Here is a 20,521-nt window from a genome sequence, read left to right as displayed (position 1 = left end):
AATCAAATAAATCAATAAATCAATCAATGAAGAAAATCAAATAAAGAAATGCAAAAATACAACATTGTACGATCGTCGTACGACCATTATAATCGGATCAATTAAAAAATGAAAATATTTGTGACCGTTTTTTTTATAATTTGAAATTAATGCATGTACTCTTTTTTTACCATAATTGTTTAACTTTCATTATTGCATAATATAATAAATCTTGATATGGTGCAATCTAATTAAATCGCTATTTTTAAACATATACTACGTATTATTAATATGTTTAATATCCTTTTTAGAAAAAACTTGTTTTAATTAATAAAAATTATTTGTTGATATCGATAGTCAGTTAAAAATTGGCAGAGATTATTGTCGGAAGAATATCGATCTAATATGTGAGGACCGATAAGATGCTGCACCAAAGACATACAAGACATCGGAACGTGCGGCTGGTGTTCCTACAGGGACACAAAAAGATGCGTCGTGTGGCAAGGATTCTTATCAGATTCGATCTAGCTTCCTGATAGTTAATTAACGAGTTCATTATGCACCCTTGCCCTCTGTGGGCCGAGACCCGCATCTTTTCAGGGCCTTGTAGAAGCTGTGGGGCCCGAAGTGAGGCATTACGGAGATCCTGGGCAGATAACAACGGCCCAGTGGATGGCGCTATTTTATTGCATCACGATTCCCGACGGGATCGCGGCGACGGCGCATCGGACCTGGCGCGCATTGCTTTTTAGAACTTTCAGAAGCGCCCGTGAAACTTTTACGTGAAAACGATTGCACACTCATCGATCGTATTTTGCGCATACATTATCTTATCCTCTTTCTCAAATTGTACAAACGGAATTTAATACTAAACTAGATTATTCGGAAAATAATAATCGATTTTATCTAATTTTAATGTGTACATTTTCTTCATTATATATTATATATACAAGATAAATAATTTTGTAAATTAATATTATTAATATATATCGTTGAAGAGCCTTCTATATATTACTGTTAGAATTTCTCATAAATTCAATTTACACTATTTATAAATGCTAAATTTTCTTTTTATTGCTTATTTTTTACTTCATTTTCTACAATTTCCTTAATATATTATTAACAAAATAACTTTAACATTGCAACTTTGTTATATTATTATTTTGCTTTACTATTTCATAATTTTATTGTACTCCTAAATGATACACATATTTTTTAATATTTTTCTGAAAATAACAATTGACCATTACTTTCCGAGTAATCTATATTATAACAAACAAATTTACTCACCAGTTGGTGACGCTGCACTGCTGCACTGCACCCCGTTGCACTGCCAAACCTGCTCTATTGCCATCTTACTGCATTGTTATCCCGATGTACTTGCCCTCCGGTGTATTACCGCTCGAATGCATTCCTCTGTTCTATTCTGTCTGTTGATCCAGCTCCGAATCATTCGTGATCACACACATGCACTAATCACTTGAGTACGATAATCGTCTATTGTTTCATTCGGCACTATTATGATATCCGCGAATATATATAACGTATTTCGAATAAACACACGCCACGAAATATGAACAAATTTATACGACACTCCCGATTTATTATAAACAACGCGTGTATAAATGCGTCTCTACAATCTTGCGATAAATCTGTGATGTCTTTGATTATATAGATGATAGGTAGCACTCGTAATATTTGTCCGACGATTAAAACACGTATAACTCGTATAACCGCGAAATATGCATAAAAAATATATATAAACACAAAGTCCTTCGGTGAAACGTAAAATAATCGGCTCTGCGATTTTAAATAACAAAAAACATGCTGAACGTAATTGCATGGCCATATTAGTGCCTCGATATGATTGCCTATCACTAAATTCGATACTACCGACACTTGATACACGGAATTTGCAAGGAACAGTGAAAAAATATAATAACGCGATGCGATTATAATATTCTGTCGAGAAACTGGGACGCTCGAAAGTTAAGACCAATCATTCATAACCAAAAACTCACAGCGTCTTCCTGCGTCTAACCTAACCTAACATAATCTCACGTGGCGAATATTTTTATATCTCAAACAATACCTCATTTACTTTAATGAATCGATTACGATAATCTTTTGATGCTTTTGTTGATATGCTCGATATTGCGATAATGGATTGCATTCGCGATGCTTGTTCGATAAACGAATAATGTGAAATACGTATGAATGATGCAAATCGGTGGAATTCTAACACCTAACACCGGTGTGCTCAACGTGAACTGAGTGGTTGTACAAATTCAAGATGTCGGTAATTGTACTATGTTCGTGCAACTAGTCGCATCCGTCATTACGCGATGAATATCTCAATATCTCAAACGATATTTTATTTGTTTTGATGAATTTATCACGGTAATTTTTCGATATTTCCGTTAATATTTTTCGATTTTGCGGATGGTAAATGGTATTCATAATGTACGTTCGAATGAATAACGTGAAATACATATGAAAGATGCATATCAAAAAACAAAATCCCGCGATGGAACGCGAAATGATTTTGAATAACGAAAAGCACGCTAATCGCGATTGCGCCGGCAAGATTATACCTCAAAATGCTTACCCATCGCAAAGCTCCTCACTTTAAATACTTATTCGTACACGGAATTCATTCGATATAAGTAGAAAAAATACGAGGACACACAGCGATCACCCGATTATAACGCCGGCGTGCTCAACGTGAACTGAGTGGTTGTACAAATTCAAGATGTCGTTAATTGTACTATGTTCGTGCAACTAGTCGCGTACGTTATTACGCGATGAATATCTCAATATCTCAATATCTCAAACGGTACTTTATTTGCTTTAATGAATCTATTACGGTAATCTTTCGATACTTCTGATAATATTTTTCGATTTTGCGGATGATAAATGGCATTCGTGATGTACGTTCGAGTGAATAACGTGAAATACGTATGAAAGATGCGATATCAAAAAACAAAATCCCGCGACGGAACGCGAAGTGATTTTGAATAACGAAAAGCACGCTAGTGAGTGTGCCGGCAAGATTATACCTCAAAATGCTTACCCATAACTCTTACTTTAAAAAGATGCAAGGACACAGAGCGATCGCAACTGAACCGGGACGCTCGACGCGAATTATATTCCGCGAACCGCGTAGTAATACATATACGCGATGTCGTGTGTTTGCATCTCATTTCCACTGTCACCGCGTCTGTGTTCTAGCATCAGTTGTTATAACCAAATTCAGATGTCACTACATTCGTGTAGCTAATCTCATACCATGACGCAGCAAATTTCGATAGCAATACCTTGCTTTAATGAATCTATTACGGTGATCTCTCGATGCTTTTCTTGATGCTCCTTGATACTGCTGGAGATGCATCGTTCAATGGATGAGTGAGTAACGCAGAATACATACGAAAGATGCATATTAACAAGTTGATTTCTATGGCGAAACGTACAGCAGATTAGACGATTTCAAATGACGAGAAATGCGCTAATCACTATCACGCAGATAAAGCACAGGTAAATACTTTGGAACAATCATCTAATGCCAAATTTAACATTTTAGATAGTAATTTGTATGGAATGACATGGGTAAAAGAGATGCAAAGTCACAGAACGATTCATCTGTGATATCCCGTCGTTCGATTCGGACCGACCATAACCTCATAATAATACGCAACAAAAACATTCTCTCAGCGACAAAATTTTTTTAATATCACTATATTTACACTTCTGATGGCCTGATAAACAAACATAGTGGATCGTATGACTTGAAACAACTTATTTATTTCGACGTATATAACGCAGAAATATAATTTTTATATCACTCTCTTTTCTCAAATCATCTTACTCCAAGATGATTATAGTGAAAATTTAATCATTTTAAATTCGATATATTCAAGTCTTGGACATTATCATAAGTCAAATTATTTTTAACATTATTTTGTCATTCGTAAATAGATTATGTGATATGTTAAATAATATTATTTCTATATATAGTTTTTTTATGCTTTTTGCATTACAAAGCTTCAAACTAAAATAACTTTATTTAAACTAGTGTACAAAATGCAAAATTATAACAAAGTAAGCTCATCATTGCTTTATGTAGGACTGTTGGTTGTCATAAAATCTGTCAGTGTTAAGATTTATACTATACCCTAAAGAAAGGTGTGTAATAGCGCTATTAGCGCCCTGTTTGCGCATGCATAATAACATCCGCCTGGCAGTAATCATTTTGCGCTAAAGACGCGCTAAAATGCGTCCCAGACTTGAATCTTTAACGTTCTACAAATGCCTCGATTATTTCTTTTCCAACCTGCGTCCGGCAGCCTCTGATCTCTCTCGGCTCTATTTAATTTCCTAGAAAACACCACGGCGGTTTCTGGGGGCAACAGCATCAATCACCCCACCTGACATGAAAGCTGTAATTTGGCTAATCCGGTTCGAAGCCCTTCCTTCGCTCATTTTACCGATGGCCTTCGCACCCCATGAGTAAAGCATCTTCCAAACGGTGAGTTTGACCAAATTGTAAATGCGAGATCGTTTTATGATTCATTGTTTGAAAATTTGCATAATCAACGATAAACTGTGGCAGAAACAGAATATAAAAACTCTGCACAAGCTACACAAGCATTGCATTACTATTTTTACAATAACTGCAAAGAATAAACTGTGGTAGTTATTTATATTTAGCAAACATTTTTGATAAAAAGAAAAACATAAATTATGTATATAACGCGCTTTATATCTCACGCCGATAAAAATTTATATTTATTCAAAAGTTTTTTGAAAATATTTATTAAGTTTATTAAAAATATTAACCGTGCGCGTAAATAATAACGCAATCTCAAGAGGTTCAACAAACAAAAGCGATACAGAAAACTTTTGGCGAGCAAGTCGGCGCAAATTTGTCGAGAGATCCTCGGTCGAGGAAGCGGCATAACGAAGACGAAGTGATTATAGGGGTGGCGCTAGAAATCTTCAGATGATTTACATCCCGGCGAGACTCGAGAGTCGGCCTAGTCTAGTTCTAAATCTCTCAGCTTAAATATCTGCAGTCAAGCGTACTGCTAGACGCGGGCCGTCCCTCCTGGCAACATTTAAATATTTCTCGCACCATTCATAAATTCGTCAGTATACGCACACGAAATTACCCAACCCCGACCAAAAAGAGCGACCGCACCTTCTCACGAATCCTTGCTAGGCTTTATACACCGAAGACAAAAGAGACTCTAAAAGTGGCCTTGGGTCAACATTTTATGGGTGGTCGTGTAGTTAAATTGAGAATGATTACATGCAAATTGTGTAAAATTTAGATTCCTGATGTTACGAAATGTTTCTAAAATTGCATACCTAGCATTATTTGAATTGTATATAATCTCTACAAAAACTTAATTCTAACTCGAAATCTCATATGTTGACACAATATTATATAAATTATATTAGAATCGGCATCTTACTTTTTGATAATAAGCCTATCGGATTTCCAGACATAAAAATTGAAATTTTTGTATGTATAATTGCATTTTAAACGGTGGAGAATATTTTATTGAGAGTAGAACAGAAATATTCCATGAATGACGCGAAGTCGCACGCTGATTCCCCAAGAAAACGATCACGCCATGACTTACATTGCTCGTAAAAGCTGTTCGTTCCAGGAACACCTGGACGAGGTCAGGAATATTTTTTAGGTCTCGCGCGAGATGTAACTGCTCACAATGAAAACCGTTCCAGTCACGTAAACATTGTCCAGAACGGCATGGAATACAATGCCTTAGGTGTTAACGAGATTCAGGTGGAATCCGGTCGCTGGAAACCAGATTCAACGAAACGAAGGTGTCTAGCGCGAAAATGATGTCCGATTCGTGATCGCGATTGCATATATCTTATTAAAACAATATGATTTTACAGCAATATAAGATATAAAAGTAACTATTTCATATGATTGATAATTAATCTTTAATTTTACATCGCTTCTATGTTATTCCAGAAAATGCTTGAGATAAAAATGTTAGATAATTTTTTTACAATTTAACTTATATTGTGTGCTTCAAGTTTTTCAATTTGATTTACATTTTAAACATGAACATTCATTGTCACACGCGTATTTTTCTTCGAAAGAGGATTCTTAAGGATTCCTAATTAGGGAACTAATAAAGTTGATGCGTTTTACGATTTTATCCGTGATTCTGACGCTATTTTCAGCGAAATTCTAAAACTTGCTCGATCGTATGGGGAACGAGCCATTGTTTGCAGAGTAAAGCGCGCAAGATGATCTCGACCGCGATGATAATCGATCTTATTGCAATCCTGTCCAGCGGAACGTAATACCGTGAATCTAGCATCCGTGCGAGCACTGGCTATTATCGATCCGCGAAAACTGGATAAAATCGCGCTCTTAGTGTTGAGATAACGCATCATCGATAACTTGACATAGTAGCAGTTTACACGATAAACATAAGTTACATACACCATTGTGTAAGAAAATCACTCTTGATTCATTAAAATTAATTTTATAATAAGTTTTTCTTATATATATATTTTAATATAAACATTTATTTTTTACGAAGTGATAATAATAAGATTAGATTGATTGTTTATAAAAATAATTTCCATCTTTGTTAATCGCAAACTGAATCTTACTCTTATAATTCATGACATTCTGACGATATTATTCTCGCACGAAACTCCAATGCGATGTTAATTACCATCTATATCCTCGCGGCGTATATTACAAAGCGTGATTCACATAATTAAAAAATTTCAAGTACCTATTTGAACAAAAGTGCAATGAGTTCACGATTAGTCGGATTGTGCAATCTGCATTTAATAAAGCCAATGGTACTCACATCGTTAACGAGAAGACGCGGAAGAAAATTTGATTCAGAAGGCATACAAATTCTCCGTAATTGTCTTATTTACTTGAATGAGATTAATTCGCGAAGCTAGAACACAGATAGTGGAGCGCAAATTACACGGCTTTGACTTGAAACATGCAATTCGCACCTTGTTGCATCCTTCTGGAGAGAATTTATCCTAGATTTACATATTTATTACTTTGATTTCAAAAGCAAGATGATAACAAAGAATCTTGAATAAAAATTGTATGCTGTATCGCGTCACAAAGAGACAAAGCGAGAAAGAAAGAAAGAGGGGGAGGGAAGGTTGTAAGGTGAAACGTGTTGCCACTCATTCGACGCGTCATTCTATATCGTCATTAGCATACCGGGAAAAAGGCACACGAATACAAACGCGATGAATCCCATCGATAGGATCGCGCGATCGCTCCTCCCGACGATAATGCTACACGAGGGTCCGGTTTTTCGCGGTGGCTCGGTCATCGTCCACCTGGTTGTGCGCACATCTCGTTGTAATACTCGGCCGCGCGTCGGCCCGACCGCGGAGTAATGCAATAATAGGCGTATACTAATGATACGGGGGGGCCACGCGGGACGGCCAGGCGAAGAGGATTCAGTCACGTAGTTGCATTAAACTTAATATAAATAATAGCGGTTTGTGGAGCGTCCGGGTGAGCCGCGCGGACGGCGTGTATATATCTATCTCCATCTACCTATCCGCCGCCGCTCTCTCGCCGGGACCATAATACACCGAGGCCTCTACGTCCCTGGACTCGCCTCCACTTAATAAGCAGGATCGTCCTGAATCACTACGGCAGCCGGGGCTCACCTCACATCTCTCGGGGTCGTTACCGTTGCGGTGCAGCCTCTCCTCGGTGAAATGCTCTCTCGGATCGAATTATTGGTTCTCGGCGTACGAATATATAATTCTCTCGACTCGCGAATATCGGCGCGTCGCTATTGTGATAATGATCCGCCGTTAGACTATTGTTGGACAATTTACACATTTTTATTTGTCAAGGAGTTGTTCACGAATAGCGATTTATTGAAGGATAAAATAGAAGATTTCTAATGCAACTCTCATTATTACTTTTGAACTCATTTGTAAATTCGACACGGATTTGTTAAGAACAAGAGCAAAAGGATTTATCATCAGGGCTTGAAATATTACATCGCAAACAAATTACAATTCGATCTAATTCGATCGATGTCACTGAACGAAGTAGATCAAGTTATAATTCGTTTGCGATGTAATATTTCAAGCACTCTCAAATTAAGAATATCACATTGCATTCTTTTATTACTTTCAAATTATTATTTTAATTTTATTTCGAATTATATTATCATTACATTATTACTATTACAATTTAGATTTAGATTTATTAAAATTTTTTAAATCCAAGTAATTCTCCTTTTTCTACCAAATTTATATTTGTCTTATGATAAAAATTATTGCAGCTGAAGTAGCGATAAGTGCAAATATTTAAAAGAAAGGATTTACATTACAGTATACATAATAGTATATATAATATATTCGACAGCTTAAGTGCAAGTTATGTTTGTTCCAGTTTATGCGTGGGGCTTATTTACAATTCTTACAAGTCCCCACTCCAAAAATTTATACATGAACATTAATATCTTTTTTCCAGATGATATTTCGTGTATTATAATCAGTTGAAGGAATTTTTAAATACGAGAAATTGTATATGTCTAATTCCATCTAGTGTGTGAAAGTTGACATATAATCCAAGATATATATATATATATATTGCCAAAATTGTGTCGCGCGATCAAGCAGCTTCTACATATATTCGGCAGTGTGTATGACATTCGACGCTTGTGTATATCAACTTTTATGTACTAGATGGAGTTTGACATGATGATTATCTCGTATTCAAAAATACGATCAACTTGTTATAATATGTAAGCGCTTTATATGTAATTTTCATTAATTTTTTTTTTATTTTAGGTGCTTTGTTGTTGTTTGGTAACTAATTTTTGTAGCACTGTGGGGATAGCACTATTCACCCCACGCATAACTGCATAAGCATAAATTATTACATTTATATATATATATATATATATATAGAACTCTATATATCATGTATCTTAATGTTAGACTTCTTATTTGAATATATGCACATATTATTATTAGCATGAACTTAATTAATGAATAATAATTTGAGTTCGAATGTATTTTGTAAATATAAAAGCGAAAAAGTATCAGGGCCTGCTGGTTCTGCTCAGTTCAATAGTTAAAAGTATATATAATTAGTGGAGATTACATCTCTATACATATTTATGTATATTAATTCCAACGCGATATAACAGAAAAGAGCAAGAGACAAAGTCGGTAGACGAATAAAGATAGATCTCGATCATTAGAATCAATCAATCCATCGATCACTCTTTTGAATTATAAATCTTGAAACTCGAAAGAGTCGTGCCTTTCCAGAGTTTAAGAAATAATAAGCGTGACCATAGCTGTTTCCCTTTTACCCCCACAGGTCGGTGAACAGGGCCGTTAACGTTATTAAATTATCATATCTGCAATTCAATGCACCGTTGTTGCTTGCCGCGATTGCATGTTCTTACTTCGCATTCGCTAGTTGTAAAATTCCAACCAGCATTATTAAACTTCCTTCTGTGCCGCGGATAATAGCAGCTCGCAGTGACGTGACTAGGAAACATAGTATATATCCATCAATTTTACGCTTTTACTGTAGAAGTATTGCAATTTGTTGCAACTATTACTAACACAATGGAATTTTGAAATGACTTTAATTTACAGTAAGACTTGTTACACACTTTTGAAATTATATCTTTTGTGTAAAATAAATAGAAAAAGTTTAACATATATGTGAATATACGGTCAAGACAAATTTTTTGTTAATTTTGAGATGTGACACAAAATTATAATAAAAGTATTCCAAGTCTAATATTATCGTATATGCTTGGCGTAACAAAATATTCACATAAATTTTGTGCATTTTGAAAATAACGATATAGATAATAAATGTTACGGTACTGCCCACTCGATTCGCGTTAATTGCAACAGAGGGGTGTTCTCCCGCGAGGGTAAAGGAGAAAGGCAGACGAAGGCACGGATTGATGGGAAGAAGAGCCTATCAAAGGGCAGCAACGATGAACGTATCGACGATCGTTGATGTCGATCGTCAGCGGAAATTGGCCGTTCCGTTATTCGACGAATTAGACGTGTACTTGGACTATCTTTATTTCTCTTGAGAATGCATGGCGTTCGTAGCTTCACGAGTCCGCGTTGTGTCGTACAATTCTGCACATCTCGATATCGATTTTCAGATAGATCAAAATTGACGAATTTGCATTTATAAGAAAAAAGCTTACAAGTTTTTTTTAACTGAAAGAATAATAGGTGTTTCATTATCAGATTTTTAATATAAATTTCGATAATGTAAGCTCAGATTATGCAAACTGTCACAAGTTGAAATGCTTTTCAAAAAAGAACAAAAAAATTACACTTTACTCTTCCAAATTTCTACTCCATGATCTTGGCTTCTTCTTTGTGCAATGGAAGAACGCCACATTTATCAATGTTAAAATTGAATTCCTCCAAATTAATCTCTTGCGCTAATCCGCGGCAATTAATTTGATGGCAGGTCGCGGCGTAAGAATGCACACTCTTGATGCCGTGTTCTAAGAATCGCATTGCCCCGCTTGTCGTAGTTGCCAATGCACGTCTTGGCTTAATAACCAGTTCTCCCCCACGCGTCTTTGAGGCCACCGGACTACCTCGGGGCGCTCCTTCTGCCGCCGAAGGGCCGCCGACTTTTATCGTTCTCTTGACGGCTGTCTTAAAAAGTACAGGTCCGAGAGAATGATTTGTATACGTCGCAGGAACATAGCGACTCGCGTCTATAAGTATAGACCGAGGTCGAGGAATGATTTGTACAGGATAGCTCCGCAGGCTGTTTCGCGGCCCAACAATTTCCCAAATATCTATGAGGATACGCACGTAGGATCTCTAGAATGCGGGATACTTCGGGTCGGTTCCTAGGGGCGACCGTTGCCGACTGGCTCGTCATAATTGCCGGACGCCGCGTTTAAGATAACACGATAATTATGACGAGACAACGATGTAGGAGCTAAACCTAATCGGACCGGCCTTTCCTCTCAGAAATTTGTTTGGGGAAACCATTTTTCACAGCTCGGACAGTAATAATAGCGCCGATCCCAATGGCGGTCCGTGATTATATCGCCCCTACGCGATTCTTCCTCTCCTCGGCGGGGTATATTAATTCATTCTGCGGGGAATCATAATCCGCGCCGTTCTCGTTCTAGCCGAAAAAAAGATCCGTGACCTTTGTGGAAATTGGCGTCTATATGTAAATTTATTCTAATTATCATTTTTCATTGTTGTTTTAAAAGCAATTTGTGTTTTTCAAATGTTCTAAATGGATTAACAATTACTTTACGTAAATGTATTAGTAGTATATTATATATATATATATATATATATATATATATATATATATATTATATATAAAATAACAAAGGAGAAGAAAGACGTGATAAACGACTGAAAAGTTTCAACTGCTAGCGTACGCGCGTTTAGATCACGATAAAAAATAAGTAAAACAAAAGGCCAACGATATGGCCGATGACAGCAAACGCGCTACATTCTGTCTCGTAGATAAGCATCGCATATATAAAACGTTGCTACTCGCCTCGCGTCCCTCGAGTCCCTCCTCGACTTCTCTCACGAACGGTTAGATATCGACAATTTAAAAGCCGATCGTAAACTACTAGCCGTGATTTTTATCACGATGGTACAAGACGCTCTCGTTGTATCCTCTTTTTCCGAACGTTACTGTTATCGTTTCTTTTACACCAAAATGATATCAATTTTAATAATATGATAATTTCTTCTCTCCCTCCTCTCACTTTTTCTAAAAAATATAATAAGCATATTATAGCATATTATAGTATATTGATTCTAAATAAAAACAATACATGTGTTATTATATGTAAGCTGGAAAATTTGAAGTCTTAATATTGTCTTCTCATTTTTCAATTTTAATTACTCGGCAGTTTCTAGTCAGCAATTTTTTGCGTTTTATAAATGTAATTTTAAGCTACGTCTCACATTTCCGTGAGGAATGAAAATTCATGTTTCATCATGTGTCTATTACTTGAGCAAACAAAAGATTTACTTATGTGAGTCAAAACGACATATATATCGTACTAACTGATAAGCTAAAATAATAACATAGTGCGTACGCAACGCTCTTATACGAATGTCTGATACAGTTCACGATCATGAACGATAAGGATTAATCGTTCTACAAGACTTGCAACTAATGCGCTTATGATTAACGTGAGACACGGCAAAGTATTGCTGCGTGATGTTTGTTCCGCCGATTACTATCGTTTTTAATTACGATGCAATGCGCGCGATGAGTGTTCTCACATTAATACCGGCGGCACCTTACAACATTACAAATCACGGTTGGATCTCCGCGCCGTCATTTATTCCTTTATTCTTCTTCGCCGATATTGATAATTAAGTTACGTACACTGTTACCGCGCGGGATGATTATCCCGTGCCACGATTTTTCTCCGTTTCCGTCCCGCTTTTCGTGGGCGATAAGCTCACGTAGGCGGACGCAGCCGAAGTTAATGAATTGGAAGGAATAACGGCAATCAGCAAAATATAAATGAAGAATGGCTGATCTTTGGCTCGCATGTCACGTACGCACTGTACCACGGCGAGGGGTAGGTAGGTGAGAAATAGAGCTTAATCACACGAAAATCGTGGAGGGAGGATTAGGCCTCGTTACTGTGAATAGTAAAAATGAGAAAAATCTCTGTCTCTGCAGTATTCAATTGTATCTTGCTAGAAGGCACAAATCAACAATTGAAACAAAAGAATCGGCATTGCAAGATAGATTGCATTAAAGAAATCCAAAACTGACCGTTAATTGCTTCGGCATTCGATATTATTGTCTCCGAGTGTCTCGCGCGTTTAATTATGTAACGTCACTATGAGGGGTGTTTCCAGAACGGCGGGAAAGGAGCCATTCTTAGCCAAGCGAATGGTGCCGATTAATAAAAGCGGAGAAGCTCGGTGTGGAACTACGAAGGATTTTCCAGTCACGTTCGCCTTGGCCGGGAGTTAATTTACGAAATAAATAATATCTTCTTCTCGCACCGCTTGCCGAGGAGCGGAGGGGAGCGAAGATAGAGAGAGTCGGAAGCGGGTAGAAGACGAAGGCGGGAGCAGGGGGGAGAAGTCGCGGAGAACATCGGAGGAGATATGGCGAAGGTCGAGGGACCAGGGGAGAGACTCATAAAGCTGCCTACGTGTCGAGCGTAATGAGAACCGGTGATTTTTCTTTCCGCGCTCGCGAATGTAAAAGAAAAATGAAGGCGCGCTCTTTCTTTTCTCCCGGGGGAGAAAAGGGGGAGGGGGCGTCGGTGTATGGGTGCCACCGCTGTGGTTGCCGCAGGTGCCGTCGCCACCGCCGTGTGTGTACCAGAAATCCTCCTCCGTTTGATACCACGCCGTCGGGTCAGCGAATCTCCGGAAATCAACGCGATCTTGTATATAAAGCAAAATCGGATCACGAGTGCAGCTGAAATAAAATCGTTAACGCCGTGATTGCGTAGGATAGTTTATCTGCTTGGAGAATGCAAATTTCTGCTTAGAAAATGCAAATGATGGAAATTTGTTTCTAAATTTTCTGGACATTCTATTGTGCACGAGATCGTATGTCACATTTCGCGAATGAAAAGAGTTGAAATAAATCTGCTGAAAAATTATCAAAGCATATTATTCGTACGCGCGTGAGGATCAATATTAATTGAAATATTATGTGATACTCGTAATAGTTTTTTAGCATTTTATTACCATAAAGTGGCGTAATTAAAAACGATGAAAAATGCGAAGTGACGTATCATATATCGTGTACCACGTCGATGAACGAATCCCAAGGAGGTTTTATACTCGCGGTCCATCCGGGTACCTAATACCCGGGGCATATACACGGGCATCATTTTTATAGCGGCAATTTCATTTGAGCCTCGACTCATGCAGTGGTTTCTGATGAGCGAACTAAAGCAACCCTCTTCCTCCGCCGTCGGCTCTACCTCTCACCCCTTCTCCGGATCGCCCTTCTTTTTCCCTCCCACCCCCGCCGCGACGCCATCTTTTCATTAAAACGGTTCATCTGTGAGCCGTGCCGAGGCGCTGCCCTTCTCCTCTGGATCTTCCGATGGTGAAGAGCAGGCGATGAAGAGAGGAAACGGGACAGAGAGGGAGAAGGCAGAAGAAACAGCGGAAGAAGAGGAAGTCGGTCCGAGGTAAAGACCGAAAGGGGAGGGGAAGGTGGCTTCGCTAAGTTTTCCTTCGTTTCATATCTCAACTCACCCACCCCCTTTCTCGTCGGCCCCCTTCCCCCACTCACCCCTGGACCAGACCGGCTAGGCGTGCTCTGATTAATGCCCCCGCTAATAACGTCTTCTCCCCGAGGAAAACCAACCCCCGCTACCGTCATCCCCGCTACCAATCCGGCGAAGCAGACTTATGCGGAATTAAAAACACATCTCGCAAGCTATGGCGAGTTATTGCGGCGGGCATTGTCTCCGATCTTCCGCGTCGGTGAACTGTTTTTCGAAGGCATCCTCTCTGCAACCCCCGAGTCACGGTCGTTGTGAGATAAAGGCATACTGCTCGTTTATAAGATTCATAGCTGCAACTTATGATGTTACTCTGGGAGCATCGAGACATATATAATATATGTGCATCCAAACATTTTATCTTTTCAAAACAATATATCAGAGCGTTAATTATAGTAACATCTTGTTTCTGGATATGCATTTTTTTATGTAAATCCAAAATATTATTTATAATTTTTAACACCACAGAATCTTGCTGACAAATATGTTATACTTGCATTTTTAACATTTATTTTTGTGCTTATTGATAAATTATTTCACATGTAAGAATTGCTTTCGCGTGAAAAATAACAATTTATATGAAACTAAAGATCCAGCAACAATCAATAGAATTGATTAAATCTAATTAAAAATTTTGTTTTAATTCACTGGAAATCTTTGCGACAATAATCACGGCACTTTTCACGCAATGGCACGTCAAGCGAAATCACCGTGTAAAAGCGCGGCAATTTGTAAATCTCGTTTTTCATCGGAGAGACCAATCTCTCGCACGGAGGACGAGTGCAGTTTCACCTCCGCGTTTTGTTCGTCTCGCGGTATCGCGTAGAGCGCACAATGCCGTTTTCTCTTCCTTGTGCAATTGCTTCTCTTTTTCGTCTATTTTTTTCTTCGGTCAAAGAATCCGCCTCTTTCCGCGAGAACATGTGGAATTCCCTGCGAAGTGCGGGCGCAAAGAGGCGAACGCGCCGCGGGAGAGAACTGTCAGACTGTCGTCACCTCCGCACCGGTCTGTCGTTGATTAATGACGGTAATATTCCGCCGTATACGGTGACCCGACCGTAGCCGACACGAAACCCACACCGTCTGTTGTATATAAACGGTACTGCCGTTGTACCGCGACACTACGCTCTCCTTCCCTGCCTGCTTTTACAGTGTCAACCACGGTCGTCGGCAAGAAACGTGCCGCCCATTGTAGGATTAGCGCAGATCTTCGGCTTTCCGCTAAATCATTCTCCGCCAGACATGGCTATACATATATCGCGATCGTCATTTCGAAAGTAACTCTCATCGATTTCACACGCTGAATCGATTGCTGAAAATTATATGTTTAATCACTACGTTTATCTCTTCAGAGATAATTGAACAATTAACATTTATCGCGCCGTTGATAATCGGCGCAATATTATTAAATGTATGTAATTCTCATTTTATTGCAACAATGATTATTCTTTTTCAAAAGTTTCAATAATAAATTTCTATATACAATCAAGAAGTAGTAGCCGACAAGTCTCTTCAGGCTCTAGCCGAAGCAACGAGCCGCAAAAACTGCCGTCTGAGAAATTCTCACTTCCATATTAAGCGAGCACTCTTTGCGAAGATCTTTAATTATTCAAGTATTACGTCTTCCGTTCAACGCGTACGTGACCAATTATTTCAACCGCTTATTTGTTCGCTTAATTCGGATTTCTGCTCCAGGTGTAATTCGTCGCATCGTGAACTTTTCCGAGAAACAACACCTTTGTGGTACGCGAGAGCACCCAGCCCAATCAAGCCAAACCGGACGAGAGAGTAAACCTGAATAAAACCGACGGTGGAATCTCGCGTTAATAACAGATGCAATCATGTCACCTTGTTGGAACGAAGCGGAGGAAGGACGAAAGGGTTTCGCGGGGCTCAGCCGGTGGAAGATGATACTCGGGGCTGTTCCCACGTCGTTAACCAATCTCCTACCATGGATCTCACTAGCAGCGAAGTCGACAAAGGCGTTTTTGCATCGCCTCTAAGACCGTGAACTGTCACGATTTTCTTGCAGCAGTTGGATGTACAGGTATTCATTCCAAACTGAAAACTTGCGTGAATTATTTAAGCTTGTTTATCCTTTCGATTTTTTCGTGGCTCATACTATAATCTTTCTCGGGATTTATAGATCAATATTGAAAACATATAATTTTAATAATTAATTTCTGTGATTTGTGAAAGAGTCCCTTTTTTTTAGTAAATTTTTTCTTTGTTACAAAACAACATAAATGCACTTTTCACTAGAAAAGTGATTATAAAAATGTTATGACATGTTCTTACAAAATAACATAAATGCACTTTTCACTGGAAAAGTGATTATAACAATGTTATGACAAAGACAATTTGGCCATTATACGAAAGAGCATTTATAGCACATCGAAATCGTATCTTGAAAACAACTGTATTAACTGCATTTAACATCAAGTAAGTAAGAAGGGGCATAAGGTGAAAGATCTCGTTCACGAGAAAGATGATGATTTCGAGAGAGCGTGTTCAGGCAGGCGTGACAGCTCGTTAGCCAGGATATTCGATTGGATCTCGATCTATTAGGTATCGGCATCAGTATCATACCCAACACTTAGATATATATTCCTGCCTTATCTCTCTCTCTCTCTCTCTCTCTCTTTCTTCCTCATCTTTACTCCCTTGAGAGGATAAGTGTAGCAGATGATTTGGTCTTTATCACAAAATAATGATAAGCTAGATAGTAAACGAACAAATTCGTATAGAATAGAAAAAAAATAAGAGAGAAACAGCAGAAAAGATCAGCGCGCAAAAATTGTAACAAATTCTGTTTACAGCTACTAGAAATAATTTTTATTACATTTACAAAAGTTAGATTAATAATTAAGATTACACTTCCTGATAATAAAATTTTAATTCAATTTATAAGAAAATTTTAACTTGACAAATATTAAATAGATGCAGATAAGAGCATTTATCTCGAAAAAGCTTAGAAATTTGTCAAAATAATGTTTTTGTGAAAGATATATTTTGTAGAATAAATTTTCCCTATGATTAACAATAAGAAAACATAAGTGTACTTGAGAAAGATCTTCGATAATCCTTAAGGATGACTCGCAAGATGCGACCGATGAAAGCGCGTAAGTGGAAGGATCAATTAGCAATCATCGGCGTGGACAGGATAATTTCGTTACCGTTACCAATCGTCCGTAAATTCGATTTCGCATTAAAGCTCGTTACGCGATCGATTCGATTAGATTAATGGATAATACACTGCCTAACGATCCAAGGGAAAGATGAGAAAGAAAGCGCAATCTAGTTCGAAGTCCGTCGAATTGCAATCGGTACAATCTGGTTCATCGTACTCATATTATCTTTGCCTCGTGCTAAATCTTTTAATACGAATGTTTGCAGGTAAATAGCCCGCGCACATTGTCGGAAACGTCATTATTGCCTGTGTGGTTTATCCTATCCAACTAAATCGTTGATCATCGATTGGATTAGCTCGGCGCAATACACCGATATCTTTGATACAGATAACACTTCAGGTACGTTCGATAAAAAGTAATGATGTTTAATATGTACAATTTTTTCTCGCTCAAATTTAGAAACTGCACCCTAAATTAAAATTAATAGTATGTTCAATCGCATTCTTTCGAAATGTGAAAAGTCAATATAAAGCACTGAATAATATCGCGTATAATTATTCTCATCTTACACGTAACGGCTCGTTCGCAAAGAGATTACTGCGCGTAGTACACGTAAGCCGCGAAGGAATCCCGTAGTCGGTGGCAACCGGTTAACTCTATGGAATATTATATATGTAGACGGCCGGAGGTAGACTGACGCGATCTCTATTAACCCCGCGTCGCAAGCCATTTCGTTCGCGGGTCGTCCGCGGGGCTTCTCTCGGTTGATAGGGTTCAATCCTGGTGTGCAGCTACCGGTCGCGCTACCGCCGAGAGACTGTCCGTTCACGACAGCGGCGTCATTACGCGCACGTGTAATCCATTCGATCCTCGTTACTGCGACGTCTCCCGCTATGTTAACACCTGCAAGGATCAAGTGCGCACTCGACGAGAAGCGCTGGCCGAGAGGCGTGATGATTGCGAATAAATTCGCAATCGAATTCGACGTTTCGACGCATAGATGAGTTACGCTCATACTTCGAGAAGAAAGCCAAACCGAACTGCGTGAGGCACGGTAGTCTGTTTGTCTTTGTTTAGTCTTTTACGACGTGAAATTTTTCACCTACGAAATACTTTAGCGATCGTGCGAAAAGCGCATCAAAAAGACTTTTAAGGGTCTCTATAAATTTTTGATACTGCAATACACACATTTACATCTACATTACTTTTAAATAATGTATTAATCAGAATTAATTTAGGCGCGTCATATATGTGTTTTAATATAGTTTATTATAAAAAAATCATTAATTGAGAATCAAAATTTGATGTTTTAAGAATTAATATTATCAAGATTTTATTGATCTAAAAAAATTGTATTACGAAAAACCCGCACGATTCTCAATTATGAGTGCAACCTTCTTCATCGGCAACCTCGCAAACCTTTAGAGAGGTGTGACTTTCGAGATAGACGAGGTGTAATCCGGTACATAAAGTAACAAGGAGCTTTTACAATTGAACTTTGCCCTCAGGAATGGGCTATTAGCGCGGATACCCGGACAGATAGACATATTCGCGTTGATAGCCCATTCCTATAGCATGTGCACGCGCTTGTACACGCATATAATAGTAACGCACGTAATAGTAACCGACTATTATGACTTAACACCTTTGGTTTATTCGACAATACGTACGCATTCAGAGCAAGCGAGACGAACAGCGACTGTTTTAGCAATCGTGCAGAAGCTATGAAACTTGAACACGTACTCAACAATATGTCATAACCAAAAGAATTTCTAAAACTTAAATTTTTATCATTTTATATATAGGATGCGGCGGTAAATATGATACATATAGATATAGGATGCTATTTTATTAAAAAATAAATCGGAATTTTGAAATATATTTTTGTCATACGTCTCTTTTTAGAGAAAAATAATTTTAAATTTTCAAAAAAATTACTTTGCATATTTTGATAACAAAATTTGTATTTACTAAAGCTGTAATTTGTTTTAATTTGCGGTTTGATCATCTCGGCGATTAACAATATATTAATCGAGAATGCTAACGATAAATAATATGTTTCAGCAATTATTCGTTATTTTAATGAACACAAATACGCATTCGTACTTTTACATTTTCAATAAAAATCTATATTTGTTATTACCTTTTATATAATATAATATAATATATTATATTATATTATATAATAAGTAAAATACAGACAAAATGTAAATAAAATTAATCGCGGAACATTTATGTTTTACGTTTCAAAATAATACAGTGTCAAAACAGGATGACTGAAATGGGCGCGCACATTGAAGATATCGATATATCGAAATCGAATCTAAGCGAGAATTTATGCGCGCCGCATTCCGGCCGTTCCTTATTTGCGTCGCGTTGTCTCTGAACGTAGAACGCGCGTAAACTTTGCAGTTAATTGCGTATTTTACTAGTTAAAAGTATAATAAGTACGAATTTTCGTCGGAAGTGTAAATTAATATGACGCTTAATTGCTAAAACGTATTATTTGCTGCTAGTGTTCGCGATTAATGATGATTTCGATGATCAATCAAAGCGCGAATTGAAATAGGTTATAATTTTAATAACGATCTTTTCAAGACTATTAAGATCATCTTTTGTTTCGCTCACTCAAAATATGCACAGTGTTGAATTAATCATCGAATTAGCCGTCAAATATGTAAAATGAGAATAATTACGCGAGAATGCATCGAAGTGGAAAATAGTGTTCATATTACGTTTGCATCTCATGTATCGTGGTGTGATTTACAACGTAAAATCGTGTTTTTCTGTGAATTTATAAAAGTGAAAAGTTTGCGAGTTAATCTGTTATGTGTAACTTATTGGTGTGCATAGATTCTTCGTTGGAGCAAATACGTTGGAGCAACAATCTAAGGGGAAAGTGGCAGGTGGAGCATACTACAATATCCTAATTGGTGAAGATAATTATTCTTTATTAGTTAAATTTAATAATTATTTTTTTCTTATTTAAATGTATACAATTGTAATTGGATTTGTAATTGAGATATACACATATATATAATTACAATTTTTTATTTAATAAGTACTTATTTAAACGTTTAAAAATGTTTATCAAAACATTTA

General features: G+C 37.6%; 1 protein-coding gene across 2 annotated transcripts in view; it reads left to right on the top strand.

The window, feature by feature from the left end:
* The first annotated feature begins 3,177 nt into the window (after positions 1 to 3,177).
* LOC105670108 (mitochondrial pyruvate carrier 1-like) overlaps positions 3,178 to 20,521 on the top strand; it is a 105,385-nt gene continuing 88,041 nt past the window's right edge. Inside the window, exons 1-5 of one of the 2 annotated variants that reach the window (XM_067354614.1) lie at positions 3,178 to 3,513; positions 4,358 to 4,504; positions 15,984 to 16,335; positions 17,685 to 17,818; positions 20,273 to 20,352. The gene's annotated coding sequence lies outside the window, so the exon portion shown is untranslated. Of the gene's footprint in view, positions 3,514 to 4,357; positions 4,505 to 15,983; positions 16,336 to 17,684; positions 17,819 to 19,809; positions 20,353 to 20,521 lie in introns of those variants that run through there. The other variant, XM_012363448.2, reaches the window with a different exon arrangement.

Source organism: Linepithema humile, chromosome 4 (assembly GCF_040581485.1).
Source record: "Linepithema humile isolate Giens D197 chromosome 4, Lhum_UNIL_v1.0, whole genome shotgun sequence".
NCBI classification, from domain to species: Eukaryota; Metazoa; Arthropoda; class Insecta; order Hymenoptera; family Formicidae; genus Linepithema; species Linepithema humile.
Note: the sequence above shows the minus strand (reverse complement) of the source record. Positions and strands in the feature narration are given on the sequence as shown.